This window comes from Falco naumanni, chromosome Z (assembly GCF_017639655.2).
Source record: "Falco naumanni isolate bFalNau1 chromosome Z, bFalNau1.pat, whole genome shotgun sequence".
In the NCBI taxonomy this organism is placed as follows: Eukaryota; Metazoa; Chordata; class Aves; order Falconiformes; family Falconidae; genus Falco; species Falco naumanni.
The window spans coordinates 33,458,797-33,474,590 of record NC_054080.1 but is presented as its reverse complement, the minus strand read 5'-3'; the positions used below and the strand labels follow the sequence as shown (position 1 = coordinate 33,474,590).

At 44.0% G+C, this 15,794-nt stretch overlaps 2 long non-coding RNA genes across 3 annotated transcripts; both read left to right on the top strand.

The window, feature by feature from the left end:
• Positions 1–24: 24 nt before the first annotated feature.
• On the top strand, positions 25–14,241 carry LOC121080965. Of its 2 annotated transcripts, none has more exons than XR_005825547.1 (3): positions 25–342; positions 1,283–1,376; positions 14,209–14,241. It is a non-coding gene; the product is annotated as an uncharacterized LOC121080965 (long non-coding RNA). The 2 variants fall into 2 exon arrangements; XR_005825546.1 differs by lacking the exon at positions 14,209–14,241 and adding an exon at positions 4,843–7,866 and having other exon boundaries at positions 27–342.
• A 77-nt stretch (positions 14,242–14,318) lies between these two features.
• LOC121080966 lies at positions 14,319–15,575 on the top strand. The gene is made up of 2 exons (XR_005825548.1): positions 14,319–14,359; positions 15,018–15,575. It is a non-coding gene; the product is annotated as an uncharacterized LOC121080966 (long non-coding RNA).
• Positions 15,576–15,794: the final 219 nt, after the last annotated feature.

The following is a 15,794-nucleotide window of genomic DNA, read 5'->3' as shown; positions in this document are numbered from 1 at the left end:
GAACCGCCGCGCAGGGGGCGTCACGCCGGGGGTTGATCCCGCTGGGGGCGGGGTGCGCGCGGTGCGGGGAGATGCTGGCTCGCTCCGTGCCGGTGCCGCGGGCTGGCTCTGCGCCAGCGCCCGGCCTGAACACAACAAAGCAGCACCCAGGCTGTCTAGCGCTGCTCGCCCCTCACGGGCTGCCCCGGCGCAAATCACTGCGAATCGCCTGCCGCGCAGCATTCCCGCATCATTTGCGGGATCAGACTTGAGGTTGCATGGATACAAATTCCCCACCCACACCCTCCTCCTGAAGAAAGCCCCGTGGTTTGTCTCTGTGGTGGTCTTCTGGGTAAATCCAAGGTGCGTGCCAGGGGTGCACGGTGCCAGGCAGTGTCACCCCCTTACATCTGTGTGCCCGACTGCACAGTCCCCGCTGTCACACGGTTGCCTAGGGGTGGGATTTTGTGATGGCTGAGACTGTATACCTTTGCAGAATTAAATAGTGGCCAAAAAAACCGTAAAGATAAAATTTCCGCTGGTGTCAGTGTATCCAGGGTTTTACCTATGGGAGTAAATCGGCTTCTAGCAAAAGATGGTTTGTGGAAGACTATCTAAATTAACAAGGCAATGTCTCTCACGATTCCTCTTAATGGGGGCAGTACCTATCTTCCTCCACCCTGACTAACTGATTTGGAGGGCCTCAGCATGGAATTAAGATGAAGAGAGAAATTATGGATTCATGCCTGTAGAGCTTTCACGCTTTTTCTCACAATTATGGACAACATTTCTCTTTGTTAAAGAAGGATTGTATAAACTGAGATTAAAAAAGTAGTTCTAAGAAACACATTAAAGAGTGATGTGGAAAGAATGAAGCATCTGCACTGTATATATATATATATATATATATATAGTATTTTAATGTGCAAGTGGTACTCTTGGTTACATTTTTTTATATCAGAACAACCGAGCATGATACGTGCTCAAGTGTTCTTGCAATACAGCCTGAATAATTCTCATAGTTTCTACAGCAGCAGAACACCTGAAGTGTGATGATTGATGCAGTTATTGCCAGTTTAAGATTGGTGTAACATGTGGGGGGTTTCTCCCTTGCAGACAAATTGTATTGCAGCTGAAGGCCGGGAATGAGATGGCACACACCAAAATATTTCAGGTTCTCCATTACTTATCTTATTATATGGATTATGTAATATTCACAGCCATGTTGTGCTGGAATATTCCTTCACATTTTTAAAAGCTGTTATTTCTGTTTGAACTTTTGTTGTGCTTGCTTTCTCATCAGGAATGATCACACAAGGCAGGATTTGAACTGAGTAGTAATCCCAAATCTGGTTCTTCACCCAGTGTGCAAGAGCCGATCCACGCGCAGAGCTAAGGTACATGTTAATGGCACCTCTGTGCAGAGATGGGTGCTAGGTGGTGAATCCACAAAGCTAGCACCCCTCTAACACCTGGTGAAACATTTTATACACTTTGAACAAGTGTTTATAATTATTTCTTGCTGGTTCTTACCAGCTGAGTCTCCATTTAAAGGCACAGCGCTATTTCTTTTCACCACACCTGTTTTGTGGGGCAGAGGCATTGTCAGTAGGGGGCCTTCTTTGCTACAGGGTGGATCTTTTACTATGCTAGTTAAGATAGTTCACACATAGTTCAAGTAATTTTCTGTTTGGTCTTATGAACCATTTGGTTCTCCTTGAGCTCACCTTTTTGTTTCTTAGCTTGACATTTATGGTGTCTATTCCTTCCCCCAGGGTCATGCCTTGTTAACTATTTGTAAGGGTTGATCAACATCCTCTGGGTTTCATTTTTTTTTCTTGCTTTTCTTTGAAGTAAATAATTTGTGTATCACTAAGGTTTTGTTCTTGCTAACCTGAGAAGAGGTTTGATTTTATATTTATTTTGTGTAGTCAGCGAGTAGAAAAGTGAATGTCATTTCTGTATTTGATCCAAATATTGTCGAAAAAGCATATTCATGGCCCGGTGTGCAATAAATCAATTTTCACACACTTGGGGAGACATTGCTTATATATTTTAGGTTTGCACAAAGCTGGGGACTAGGTGGTATTCCACAAAGCAAGCCCACCACATGGGACTTCCTGCAGTATATTTATACACAAAAACTGCAGAACTAGTAAGTTTCCAAGCCCATCCTCATTACACCGATTGGTTAGTAATTTGAATATAATTCTAATAAGATTGCACAACTGTTTCTACTGTCATGCATGCTCAGGGGAGGGGTCTTCACCTGGGCAAGAGCCTTCTTGACCTAGGGGTGTGATTTTTAGTATTATCATGAGGGTACTTCAGTTAAGGACCTTGAGTCTTGTTGCCAAGTTGGCAATGCACCCTCAGAGTATCCTTATTAACTCTCTCTTTAAGGCCTAATTGTTCCAGAGTGTCTTTGCTCAAAGCATGGCTGTGTACTTCTTTGATTACAGCCTAAACTTGTCAGCTTAACATACACAAAGTATACCTTGCACAACACAATCAGACCATTTAAATGTTAGGAGCTATCCTTCAACCAAAACCAGTTCAACACAGTGCAGAGCTAAAACTTACAGCAAACTACACTGGAACTTAGGGAAGGCCTGAAATGATCCCCTGGAACAATTCAGCAAATTATAAGGCAAAATTTGAGAAAACTTCTTGCAAGTGCAGCTAAGGAAGTGGCTAAGAAATTAATTGAGAAAGCTGTTCTTTCAGCTCTGCATGTTTTTTACTGGAACTTGATTTCACCATACCCTGTAGTATTTTCTCATTCATGTTCTTCTAGAAGTCCAGGGGTATATCCTTCTTTCCGTGTGGATGTGGCAGTCACTGGTGAAGTGAGAGGGTTGTACCTCCAGCTCTTGTCTGCCACTTGCAGGCTCGTCTACCAATTCACAGAACGGTAAAGAAGGCCTGTGCTAGATAGACATAAATTTAACAATTCACAAATGGTTTGGGGATGACAGTGCTGGTCTTGTAGAAGAAATTATAGTAGGTAATGCTTCTTGCTGGGAAGTTTTAATTTTGGTACTGAATTGATGAATGAAATTAAATTTTCAGTTTATGTATCTGTGACTGCCTGAGCTGAAATGGTTTATTAAAAACTTTTGTTACTAATGGAAGGCAAAGCTCCATGGAGGCAAAATGCAAGAAAGCAATTTGTGTGCATTAGTGCATTTATATGTTGTACTCCCTGCATACAACATTTTCATCCATTTTCATTTTCCCATGAAACAAGAACCACATTTAATCTGATCTGTATGCAACCTGTGAATGTGGGCAAGCACTGGATAGGATTTTTTATTTCCTTGTACTGTAAGTGGAGGTGGTGATAATGAAAGAAAGGTAACCATCTGTACCAAAAGACTTAATGCTTGCAAGAGCAGCTTAAAGTTAATTTGTGATGTTTGCTTAAACACAGAGGAAGTCACTCAGAATTTTGGAAAATGAGAGAGCACAGTACCTGCTCCTTTGCTAGGGGGCATGTGTCCCTTTGTGAATCACAATTTTCAGTTTCCTATTGTATGAAGGAGATTTCCTTCTATTTCTCCATAAATCCTTCAGCTTAAAAGCCTTCCTCAGAAAGGCAAACAAGAGGGTGTAACTCACCTCTTATTTTGAATGGTGGTAGGATTTTTTTTACATAGTGCAGTGCCATTGGTAGGCTTGAGAACAGTGTGCAACAAGCTTGTGTAATACACTAGGTTTCCACTGTATTTTCTTCACCAATCTCTCGTGCTCAGTGCTGCCCTTCCTCACTCTAGTTCTGCTGCTGGGTGAGCAAGCCACAAAGGGTTTCCTGGTTTGCGGACAAGGCAGTATCCCTGAATGTAATACATCCTCTTGGTATGTTCCCAGTAGGCCAGAACATGTAAATATCCTTTGGTTTCTATTCTTTCAGCTGCTCCATATGAAATCTGAATAACAGCTTGTCAAACTTGGTATTTTCTTCCCTGTTTTTCCTAGCCAGTACTCACGAAAACAATCTGCCTTGTGCATTGTATGTAAATATTTATTGTGTGGCACTGGTGAGAATACCTATAAGAACCAGTGTTGTCTCTGTTTACTGGTGGTTGGTCACGTTAGCATTCTTTGTACCCAGGGCCTGAGGACATGCTTGAACCAGGGTTGCATTCAGATGTCCTACCAGTCACCAAGCAACAAGAAAAAGAGCAGAGCAGGTGCTTATGGCTATCTGGAAGGGAGCTGGAGGGCTGCTTCACGCTGCTTGATTTTAAAAAACATTTAGGCCAGATGTCTGACATCATGACACTTTATGTCATTGTTTGTATCAGCACTAAGAGGAGGTGAATTTTACTGTACCAAAACATTCTCCACTCATCTTGCAAGTTGCTGTAGCACAAATGGGCTAACAGACAACTATGTCTATTTAACTTAAGTTCAAAAGAACACTCAGATGTGTTCCTTGTTCTTTTTTAGAAGGCATGTTTCTTAGAAGCTTGCTGAAAAGATTTTTCCTCTCTCTTCCCCCTCCTCCCCCCGGGAAATCTGTAATGGTTTCATGATTCCACAATGATTCCAGGGACATGTCAAAGATAACACACACTGAAATCCTCCAAACATTTTTGTATAGTAAAATGGTTTTATTCCAAACCTCAAAAAAATCTTTCCTGTCAACAGGCCATAAATACTATATTTAAAGTACTTAAAGCCTCTATTAATTGCTTGTGCTTATTACTTGGCCACTGTAATTGCAGTTGTTTCTCTCAGAATATCTACCTGGGCTTTGTGAATGGTATTTTTAAAATTCAAGAGTAAAATATTCCTTTTAGTCAATCCCTTCTTAGTTAATTAGGTAAAAATGAATGCTCTGCTTGCATGTTTTCACAGACGGGATGACATAAGGTAGCTTCTGCCACTGTGGCTATTTCAAGAGCAATGTAGCTAGGAACTGGGAGGTCTGTGCTACAAAGTGCATGGAAAGGAGACACCATTAAGTATGCAGATGAAGGTTTACAAGGAGGAAGATCTAGCTCGCTTGACTCCTTACTTCACAGGTACCAAGTAGCTCACTTAACATTTTCCCCAGAAAAATTAACACCTGAAAGGTTGTTGATAAAACACAGAGACCCTCTTTCCTAAGTTAAAATTCTCTACAGCCTTCTCTTCTTTGCTTCTCTTTTCTGTATACAATAAGCTCTCTTCTGCAGGTGCAGAGTAAAATATTCCCTAGGATTTAGCCAAGGTTGCACTTGTGTTCTGAACCCAGGTTTGCCCGGAGAGAAGCGAGTATAAGATGGGAGCCAAGTATTGCTTTAAGGCAGGCTCTAACTTCTCTAGTAAGAAAGCGGATAAAGCCAGATGGCAGAGATCAGTCTTTCCAGTGGAGGGCCACTCCACCAATCCTTGGGCAGGTATTTTCTGGATCTTCTACACACATACCTAGACATGTTTAACTTGGAGAAATGCAGGATGATTTCAGCTGAGGATGGAACAATACTGTGCCTCCTAACCTGTCTGAGGCCTTATGTGATAGAGGAGACAAGCAGAAGTACAAATTGCATCAGATTTATATGAAGGTAGATGGAGTCCAACACAAGAGAGCTACCTGAAGAAAGCACCTTCTTTCTTGCAGTCCCATGCCAAGCCCAGCCCAGAGATAGAGAAAAGACATGGTCCTGGGCAGGCATATGAAAGCTGAGGAGGCTAGTAGGGACCACTTCCCTTTCTTGGGTGACTTCTTTTACCCTCTCCCACCTTGGATTCAAGACGAAAACATGTGGGCCACTCTCATATGAGTGCATGCCCTCATGCTGTTGTTGTGCTTGTGCCTGACTGATGGGCTAGCTCCTTTTCTCCACGCTGCCCTGCTTCGTCTGACCCTACAATGCCCAATGTGGAAGGAGAGCATTGCCCATTTACTGTGGGCGTTGTTAACCTGGGTGGATAACCACCAATGCTGGCACATAGTAAACATGTATTTCTAGCTATTTTGTTCTTTATCTGTGACCTAATATGATACCAGTAATACTACTTATGACATTGACCCACACAGCCTGCAGCTGAAGTCACAGTAGCTGGGTTAATAAAAGGAACTCTGTGGTGGCTGTGCTTGGCCTCTTTGGGGTTAAAGGCAGCAAGTCTTGTTGCTCTTTTGTTGTGAGCAAGCTCTTCTGCCCTAATTCAGCTCCTGAGTTTGGGATCAAAAATCCTGGAGGACTTGTCGTCAATGAAAAGCCCAAAATAATGAGTGAGATTTCTAAGCAAGATTGTTACCAACTCACCTCTCCTTATTATTGATGCGTTGCTTAGATAAACATCTCTTTCCTGTAGAAAAACAGTCTTGTCCCACTTGCCTGGAAAAGTTGTTCCTTCTTTCAGTCTCTGTAAATAACCTCTTTCAAGGCTTCCTTTGCCTGGAGTTGCATTGAAATGAGTACTGATAATAAGCCTCTGTTTCTGCCTTAGTTGCTCTTCCCTCAAGCCCTAGAAAACTTGCTTTTCTTGGTACTGCGAGATGAGTTGTTTCTCTGTTATACAATGTCTTCCAAAATTGAGGAGGCACTGCTGCTCTTTAGGGTAATGAGCTGCAGGTCTGTGCTAATTACATAAGGGATATTTGCAGCGTTGCTTGTCAGCTACCTCTGCATATATGTCTGTCATGGTGTCACCATCATTTCTGTCCTTCCAGTCTGAATCCTGGTGCAATGAGCACAGCTAAAGGCTGGACTACTTCATCTACCTTCGAGTGAGCTATGGTTAACACAGGTTGAACGTGCTGAGCAGGGTATAGCTCAGTTAAATAAACTGGTGGGCTAAGAGGATGGAGGCCAGGAGCATAACAAGCAGGTTCTGCCACTGTGCTGCTCAGAGCAATCCCTAGAATGGTACTAGGCAGCAGGGGCTATGAGGTACACCGCAGTGCTCCTGCTACTACACAGGAGTGACTGTAGTGCCTGAATAAGCAGGTAGATAGATATGAATTAAGTGGACGTATAAAGCGAAGAATGTTTGCAAGTGGGCTTGGCTCATCTGGAGATTGTAACTTACACCAGTGCCACCCGCTTTTACAAAAATATAGAGGCTTCTTTTTGCTTGATTACTTCTACCTATGTGGGACTCATTCTTTCAAAAAAAGTAAAAGCAAGCAAGATTAGTGCCTTCTAATATGACTACACTACTTCAGAAAATGCTCTGAAATGCTGCTCTCTGTGATTGTTATTGCATAGAGATCACTCTTGTAATTCAATGTATTAAAACCAGAACAACTCAAATCCTTCTCTTTGTAAATTAGGACGCCTATGAAACTCTGTACGAAGCTTTGATAGAGAATCTCCTGGCCGGTATAATTGTGATTGTGTAGAAAGTTCCAGTCTGGAGGAAAAGTCTTTATCAGTGAGTATCTGAGGGATTCCATGTGGATCTTTCCTGGAGTGACACAAAAATAAAAAGACCAGCCTAAAACAGAAAGCATTCTGATACTTGTTATCTCCTGGGGAGAAGGAATACACCTGCTGTAGAGAGAATCCTTCCAGCAGGCTCAGATGGCTTGATACCAGGAAACCCGTGAGTCACAGCAGTGTTCAGCAAATCGGTTTAATCATTCATTTGGAGGGCTTCCAATATCAATACTTACCCATGGAATTCCTGGAATTCTGAAGGCCTGCACTTCCCCGCATTTACTTGGAAGCTACTGATATCCCAGTATGTTGCCGCTTTCAAAGAACTTTGATTTTTAAAGGCACCTGTAGCATTTCAGAACAAACTTTAAAAAATAATTTCTAAAAGAGATCACCTATCCACATGGAAGTCTGTCACAACAGTAAGCTCTTCCACCACACTTTACAACAGGGGTCCTCAAACTACGGCCCGCGGGCTGGATACGGCCCCCCAGGGTCCTCAATCCGGCCCCCGGTATTTACAGACCCCCCTGCCCCCCCCGCCAGGGGTTGGGGGGGAAACCAAGCAGCCGCAGATGGCTGCCTGCCACTGCATCCGCGCCGGCCCCTGGTTAAAAAGTTTGAGGACCCCTGATTTACAACATCTACAAAATCTCCAACCTTACATTACCTTGGTCATGCTATGCTAAGTTAAGCAAATTGTTTTTTCTAGACCTCTCTGTTAAGTGAAGGAACTGTGAACTGGGATTCAATTTGCCTAGGACCAGACAAACTGGCAACAGCATAACTTGGGTTTGAATCTAGTATTTCTAGCTCTGGATCCCAAAAGTGTATGGTCTATAAGCCCAGAACATTATCTTCACGCTTGGTGACAGGTAGCTGCAGTAATCACTGGTCAGCTCTAATGTGAAGGTAGACTGCTGCATTTTTGCTTTATCTGGCAGGTAGGCCTATCTCAGAACAAATAAGTTACACAGGCAACAGCACTTACCAGGAATGCTGAGCAAAAGCCAGTGTTGTAATTTAGAGAAGAGGCAACTTGGGGGTCATATGATCCCTTCTCGTGTAATTACAAGAGTGCTTCAGGAGGGAAAGGTGTAATCTGTTCTCTCTGTCTATGGTGGATAAGATAAAAGCAGAAGGCTGAAATTACAGGAAATTTAGATTAGATATTTTCCACTTCTTAAGACAGTGAAACATTTGAAAAGATTGCCTGGGAGAAAGTAGGATATCCAGGCCTGGAAATAATAGGAATGGCTAAAATGGTGTTCATGCATTCAAATAGATGGTATGGGCTAGATTAGCATTTTTAACCTGTGGAATATTGACCATGGAGTAACAGTCCATGAGACACACAGGGTCCATGCAGCATGAAAAGGCAATGCAAAAACAATGTAAAGAAACCAGTCCGTAGCCAACAGGGATGTGGCAGATGTCTGCCCTCTGCTCTGAGGGACTATTTGACATGTTGGGGACAAAACCATTAAAAAAGCATTTTGTAAAAAGCTAACACTTGGACCAAACACTGAATAATGTACTCAGGCATTACCATCCCTCCTAATGGCCATCAAGTTCTGAAATGCTACATGGCTTGTAGCCTTTTCTTTCCTGTTTAAATACTGTTGAGACATTTTTTACTAGCTGGCTTTCTGGGTTCCCCCAGACATCTTGTCTCAGATAATGTCAATTTAGAGAAAGTAACATACCTGGAGATTTTTATAGTGTGTTGATAACAAGCAACTACTGCCAAGAGCCATTCCTTTGTCACTGAAAGCCCCCAAGAGCCTTCTGCATTTTGAGTGACTACCAAAGCAACGAGGGATGCCTCAGGATTAAACATTGCAATTCAGTTCTGCCCCCTGTATGCTACAAGGATGTTCTTGCTGGGATTGACAGACTCAGGAAAGGGTGGACGATGGCAAATGCCATGCTGTAACTTGATTCAGCTGTTTTCTTCATAATTTCTCTGTCTGTGATGTTGAGGCAGCAGCCTGTGCATTTACCAAAGTTACCCTTTGGTAACCAGGTAGTCTTCCCTCTGCCAGCAAACAAAATGAAGGACTCCTCTAGTTAGAGCTGGCAGAATTTCAAAGGGACCAGCAGTGTTGTTGGTGTTGAATCACCAGGAAAACTACTGCCTTGTTTGCCTACTAGCAGGGCACATGAATCACAAGGAGCTTCCACTAATGGTAACAGAAAGTACAGTGTTTTGTGAGGTTTCCATTCCTATGGTTTCACTCTTTTGGCCCTGCCTCAGTCATTTCTCTCATTATTTCCCATATCCCATTTGTATCCTGGTGGATACCTCTGGCAGGCAAAAAAAGTGCCTAGGTGAGTGGACCACTTGTTAATGCTGACTGCTACCCAAAGGGATGTGCATCTCCTCGTCTTTCCCTTGGAACAAGCATTAATAAACTGCTGATTTCTATTAACCTATTTTTCCCTGAGACCTCTGTCCTACTTTTGTTTGAAATTAGCTAACTGGTTCAAAAGATATTACAGGAAGCAGACACATGAACAAACAGATAACAGGTAGCTTAAACCTGTAAGCTTTGTTTTCTTAGAAAATCAGGCTAAAACAAATATTGTTTAATCAAATTGTTGCTGCCTGTGAGTTGGCCAAGTCAGGCACCCAAGAGAAAGCCTGCACCTCAAAAACCAGGGGGCCAAATCCAGCAGACTCCCTGGAGGGGGACACTGAATAGAAAACCCCTTCCCAGGCTGATCTGATTGAATCCTCATTGATCCAGTACTGCTTCAGGAGACTGTGGGCACGAGAGATGAAGATCATGGCTGAAGGACTCAGGCTGGTCCCCATCTCTGATGGTGCCTTCTTTTGGGACTAGAGGGAGAAGCTAAGGTGATGGGTTGAACAATATGGCAAGGGGGGAACTGCAGAATCTCAGTACAAAGTATTGCCTTCCAGGACACCTTTATTAGCCTCCTTGTCATGTGATTCATAGTAAAACATCAGCCTTTAAAAAAAATACCACTCAGATTGAACTGGACACTTTCTGGGTAAGAAGCAATGCTTAGAAAACATTCTGTGCATTTTGGTCTGTCCCACAGGGTAAACAGTAGTTACATCAATAGTTTTAGGTGGTATGTACTGTACCCTATTTACTGCAATATGCTCTGATCCTTGAAAGCCTTCCACTATGTTCATCTTCAGGATGGCTTTCATTCTTTAGTCCACTCCAAGGATGTTAGTTTCCCCCGTAGTTGTCCAGTCTGTCAATGCAATATCATTTTAATTATATAGTGCCATTGCCTAAGGATCTTTCCAGCCCATGTGGGGAGTTTTGGACTGGTGACTTGTCTTGCCATCTTTAGAGAAGATCTTGGTGACTTGGGATCCATACTTGGTGACTATGAGATATCCATATAACTTGAGTCATAGATAACAGGTTGTGTGGTGTACATACTTCCACCTCCAACACCTTCTGTTCTCTGATCTATAGGAAAACCCATGCTTGTGGTGGCCATTAAGACTGATGATGTTGATCTGTTCACTTCTACTGCCTTCCTCTAATAGATCTCCAGCCACACACATCGGCCAAAGTAATTTGCTGGAGTATATGCCCAACCCCTGCCAATTTTTGTAAAGTACCCCTTGGATCCCAGAGATCTTCTGGCTTTATTAAATTCAAAGATGTCTTTCTATAGAGAAAAAGAAAGGATCTTTGGCAATCTCATTTTGCCAAGTTACCTCAGTGCAGGTAACACAAGGCTTCTTTCCATGTGTTTGAATGTTTTATACCCAGAAGAGACCCTTCATGAGGTACCTGCAAATCCTCAGGCTGCATCAAGTGCAGCTCTATGGCTCAAGGCCCGTAGTGTTGATACAAAGATCTTTGCAATGTTCACACTGCATTCCAAAAATGCATTTCCTGCAGAAAATGCAAAAAGGATTCTTCTTATGCCACCAGCTGATACAGTCGTTTTGTGTCATCATAAGCCTGCAGAATTTGATTTTTTTTTTGGAGATGAAAGCCATTACTAAAGCAAGTCCATTATTTAAGCAAATTATTTTAGCAATAATCACATTCCCATTGTGGGAAGTAGAGGGGTTTTCCATTGTTCTTTTGGCTGTTAGTAACCTCCAGTGCAAATCTGTCTGCCCCCCCCTAGATGTGTCTCAAGAACTGATACATGAGGAGTTCTTTGGAAAAGCTGAACCTTTATATTTTACCTACAGAAAACAGTGATCTTCTGTTGGTTTTAGGGGAACTGCTAACACACTGACAAATACTGACTAGCAAAAAGAGGCAAAAATCTCCCATCCAACTCATATAATTCCCTCAAACTCATATCCAAGATGTAAGTCAGATTCATTAATCTGAGTTCTGTGATTGAAAGGTGCTTCCCCATTCAAGCAGGAGGAAGGAGGGACAAACCTGAGTACTTCGGAACATCATTCTCTTCTTTTTCCACCCAGATTCAATAGCTCAGCTTCTGGCAGCCTGGGAAAATTCAGGCTCTCCTTGAGGGCTCAGTTCAGTAAAGCTCACCGCTGAGGCAGCTGGGCTGGCTGGCTGTTTTGTGGCCACTTTGCATGTGGTAAATGCACTGGAGCTCACACCTCAGCATTGTACTTGACCAGCACCTGAAAACGTGAGTGTGAATCTGAGATATTTGACTCCTGGTTTTATAAACCAGTTGTGTGCCTGCCTAATTTCATGTATGTGACTGTTTTCAGTGGGACTGAACCATGGACTGAGAGGCACCAAGCTGAAAGACATCTGGTTTATTGCTATGCAAAGAGCAGCCTTTTCATATTGACTGTAGCAGTCACTTTCATCTGTGGTTTGATGTGTCATTTAAGTTCTCTGCCTGAGAAATCAGATTGCTAGGGTTTGCCTTTTGACATATGATGTAGGAGGATTAATTCATGTGTGCCCTGGACTTCAGAGAAGTCTGTCAGTATGAAAAACTGTAATTAAGAATTGTTCATCCTGCACTTGAGAACACTTGCACAACAGCCTTATCCTTAGCTCTGGCTCACCGTTTGCCACTGCTGCTCAAAGCAGTAAAGGTTGAATGTGCTCAGCAGGAGCAGAATTAGACTAAAAATTTACTTTCAAGACAGCCATTGGAAATGCAAAGTTGGGGAAGAACCTAAAGCTTTTAGAACCAAGGGAGACTCCAAAGGCCAAAGCAGTCAGTGATAGATTTCCATTGACTCCAGCAGGCTTTGAACCAAGTCTGTATCTCCCACAGGTGTCTCAGATAGTTATCACTTCATCACCATACATACCTCTTCATCTTCTTCTCTCAGAAAACAGGAATCCAGCAAGCTCTTCAAGCCAGGAGGCAATTTTTTCTGACATCAAGGAAAGGGAAGAAAACAGTATGTTGTTTCTACAGCTATCAAAAATCTAACATCCTAATATAAAAATATAAATGGAAAAGAATGGTGAAGGATTGGAATATATACTTGTGGGAGTGAGCAGCTTTTTCCCTGGGGCTGAATTTGGACTTGGATTTAATCTTGAGATAGCTATGGAGTTGTAAAACTAGTTTAATGGAGTTGTAAAAAGTCAGTATGATGCTGAAGGAAAAAAAATATCAAGCTTTCAGAAATAGAATAAAGAAGGACTTTGGGATTTGAGGGAGTCAGGAGCAGCACATCTGTGTCACGTGTAGACACTGGATCCATACGGAGGTGGTGAGTGATAGGGCGTGGGAAATGACAGGCAATGCCCACCAACACCTTCAGTTGTTCAGATAAAACCCACTTTGCAGAAGACTGGATCTCCCTTGTAGAGTATTGTATTGTCCATTTCATACCTTTAACATTCTGGGTGAGGATTTCTTGGAAGTAAGGGGAAGAAAAGGGATAGGTGCTGTATAACCAGCTAGCCTGGCCCTTAGTACACAGTTATCTAGGGTGCGGAGGAGGATGTATGGAAACTGTGAAAAGTAATGCTGAGGGCTAGAGCACAGGAGCAGGCCGGAACTATTTTATCCAGTTGCTGGTGGAAAGGTAAGGCTGAGGTGAAGGGTGGGGGGAGCAAAGGTGACAGCAGCAATTAATTGGGGGGGGGGGGAATGTTGAAAAAAAAAGTGAAATGGAAACATGCTTCTTGGCTGTGGAGCATTCTGTCTTGCACAGGGTTAGCCTGGCTAGATGTGGCATTCGGCAGAGCTTCCAGATAGCAGGCAGAAATGAGAGTGGGGTGGGTGGGAACTTCCTACAGCTTTCCTTCTGCTTTGAGTAATGTTGAATGTCGAGTCTATGTGCCCATGTCACTGGCAGCGGGTTGGTCCCTGGCCAGGGGCAGGGTGGGAATGAACAATTGGCTGGGGAAATAGCAATAATAAGATAAGGATTGCTGGGGAGGTAATGAGCACGAGACTGGGGATGTACAGCTGTGGGGCACGAACACTTCCCTGGAGGGGCAGCAGCAGTATATAGCAGGGGGGCAGGGGGATTGAGAGCTCCTGTGTTGGGGTCTGTATTTGAGTGCTGTAGGAGGCCAGGGCTGTAAGGAGCAAGAAGTGTGGCTGGTTGTGCGGAAGTGGGGTGGTACATGAGAGGGTGGAAGTTCAGAGGATGCATGCTGATGGTGACATTTAGGAAGAGGGAGAGGAAGAATTTGCAAGGATGTCTGGGGTCCTGCTTTGGAGAGGAGCAGGAAACTAGGAGATTTACAGGAGAAGACAGGACAAGAGTCTTCTGCTGTATCTTGTTTTCTGCTGGGATAGAGTTTATTTTCTTCTTAATGGTTGATAGAGTGCTGTGTTTTGAATTTAGTGTGAGAATAATATTGATAACACACTGATGTTTTAGTTGTTGCTAAGTAATGTTTACCCTAGGTCAAGAACTTTTCAGTTTCTTCCTGTGCTCTGCCAGTGAGGAGGTGCACAAAAAGCCAGGAGGGAGCAGAGCTGGGACAGCTGACCTGAACTAGACAAAGGGATATTCCATACTGCAGAACATCATCCTCAGTATATAAACTGGGGGGAGCTTGCCTGCGGACTGGCTGGGCATCAGCCAGTGGGTGGTGAGTAATTGTATTGTGCATCACATTGTTTTTTTTCCCCTGGGTTTTATTCCTCTCTCTCCCTCTCCTCTTCATTATTATTATTGTTGTTAGTACCATTATTATATTTTACTTTATTTCAGCTCTTAAACTGTTCTTATCTCAGCCCACGGGTTTTACCTTTTTTTCCAGTTCTCCTCCCCATCCCACTTGGTATGGGGTGGGGTGTGAGTGAGCAGCTGTGTGGTACTTAGTTGCTGGCTGGGCTCAAACCACAACACCCTGGCAGCCCGTATTCTACCCGCAGCTCCAGTGGCTGACACCAGCACACACTCCCTGCCATCTGACCACCCGGGCACCCTGCGGCTCTTGCTCCCTTAAGGCTTTCCGTCTCTTCAGATGACCATCAAGGCTGATGTTAGCCCAGGAGGCTGTGCAGTTGCCTTGCGTGGCAGGGTGCTCCAGAAAACAGGCTGCAGAAGGAGAAAGCGCGGTACCCCCCCGCCCCCGGCAGCGCAGCCCTCCCTGCTGCCACCGTGGCTGTTACCATGGCGCTGCGCCGCACGGTGCCTGGCGCTGCTGTCACCCCAGCCGGACACACGATACCTCCGCATCGCGGCTTCTCGGCTTCGGCTCCTGTTCTCTGCTTGGGAAACAAACGGTATCTTCCTTTGTTTAGAAAATCCGCCAAGAGACCTGCCTGCGGGGACCGTCCGCTTCTGACCACAGTCGGTGTCGATCTGTTCATGGTGGCAGGGCTTGCTCCGTCCCAGTGAAATGTGCTTAATTGTCATCATTTAACCTTCCACCTTTTGTCATTTGTGACTGATGCAAGCTTGCTACCTGGGGAGACCTGGGGAAGGATATGCATGCAGCTGTCTTGTCCAGCTGCTTGCCCCCACTCATTACAGCTTTGTTTAAGCAGAGGAAGCAATCTTGTCAGTACTTTTCCTCTCAGCGGTGTGGATTCCCTTTTTGGCTGCAGCATTTTGGGTAGTGGCTGCTGTATGAATGTGCCACAGTTGCACGCCATAGTGATTTCATTTTGGGGAGGACAGTGGGGTGATGTGCCCTGCTTCACTCTGAAGGCTGCTTGTTGCATGTTAGTGCAGCCATAGTTGTAGCTGTGGCAGTCCTCCTCTGACTCAGGTTTCCCCAGCCCTGGTAGTGCTGTAAAAAGCTGCAATTTACCCTTCCCTTCAAAAAAGGCCACTGAATGAATGTTCCCTTCCTCTCACCTCTCACTGGCTTGGTATCTGGTGTGCAGTCTCAGTCCAGTCTGAACCATCTGTAGCATGAGAAAGAAGACAAGCGAAAAGGGGAAAACCATACAGGAGGACTTTACAGGAGGTTGCCAGTGTCTAAGGAAGCCAAAACCACAAAGCCATAGTATCTTGGCTTGAAATGTATGCTTACTTTGATCATGGTATACTATACAGTTGTGGTATTTGCCACC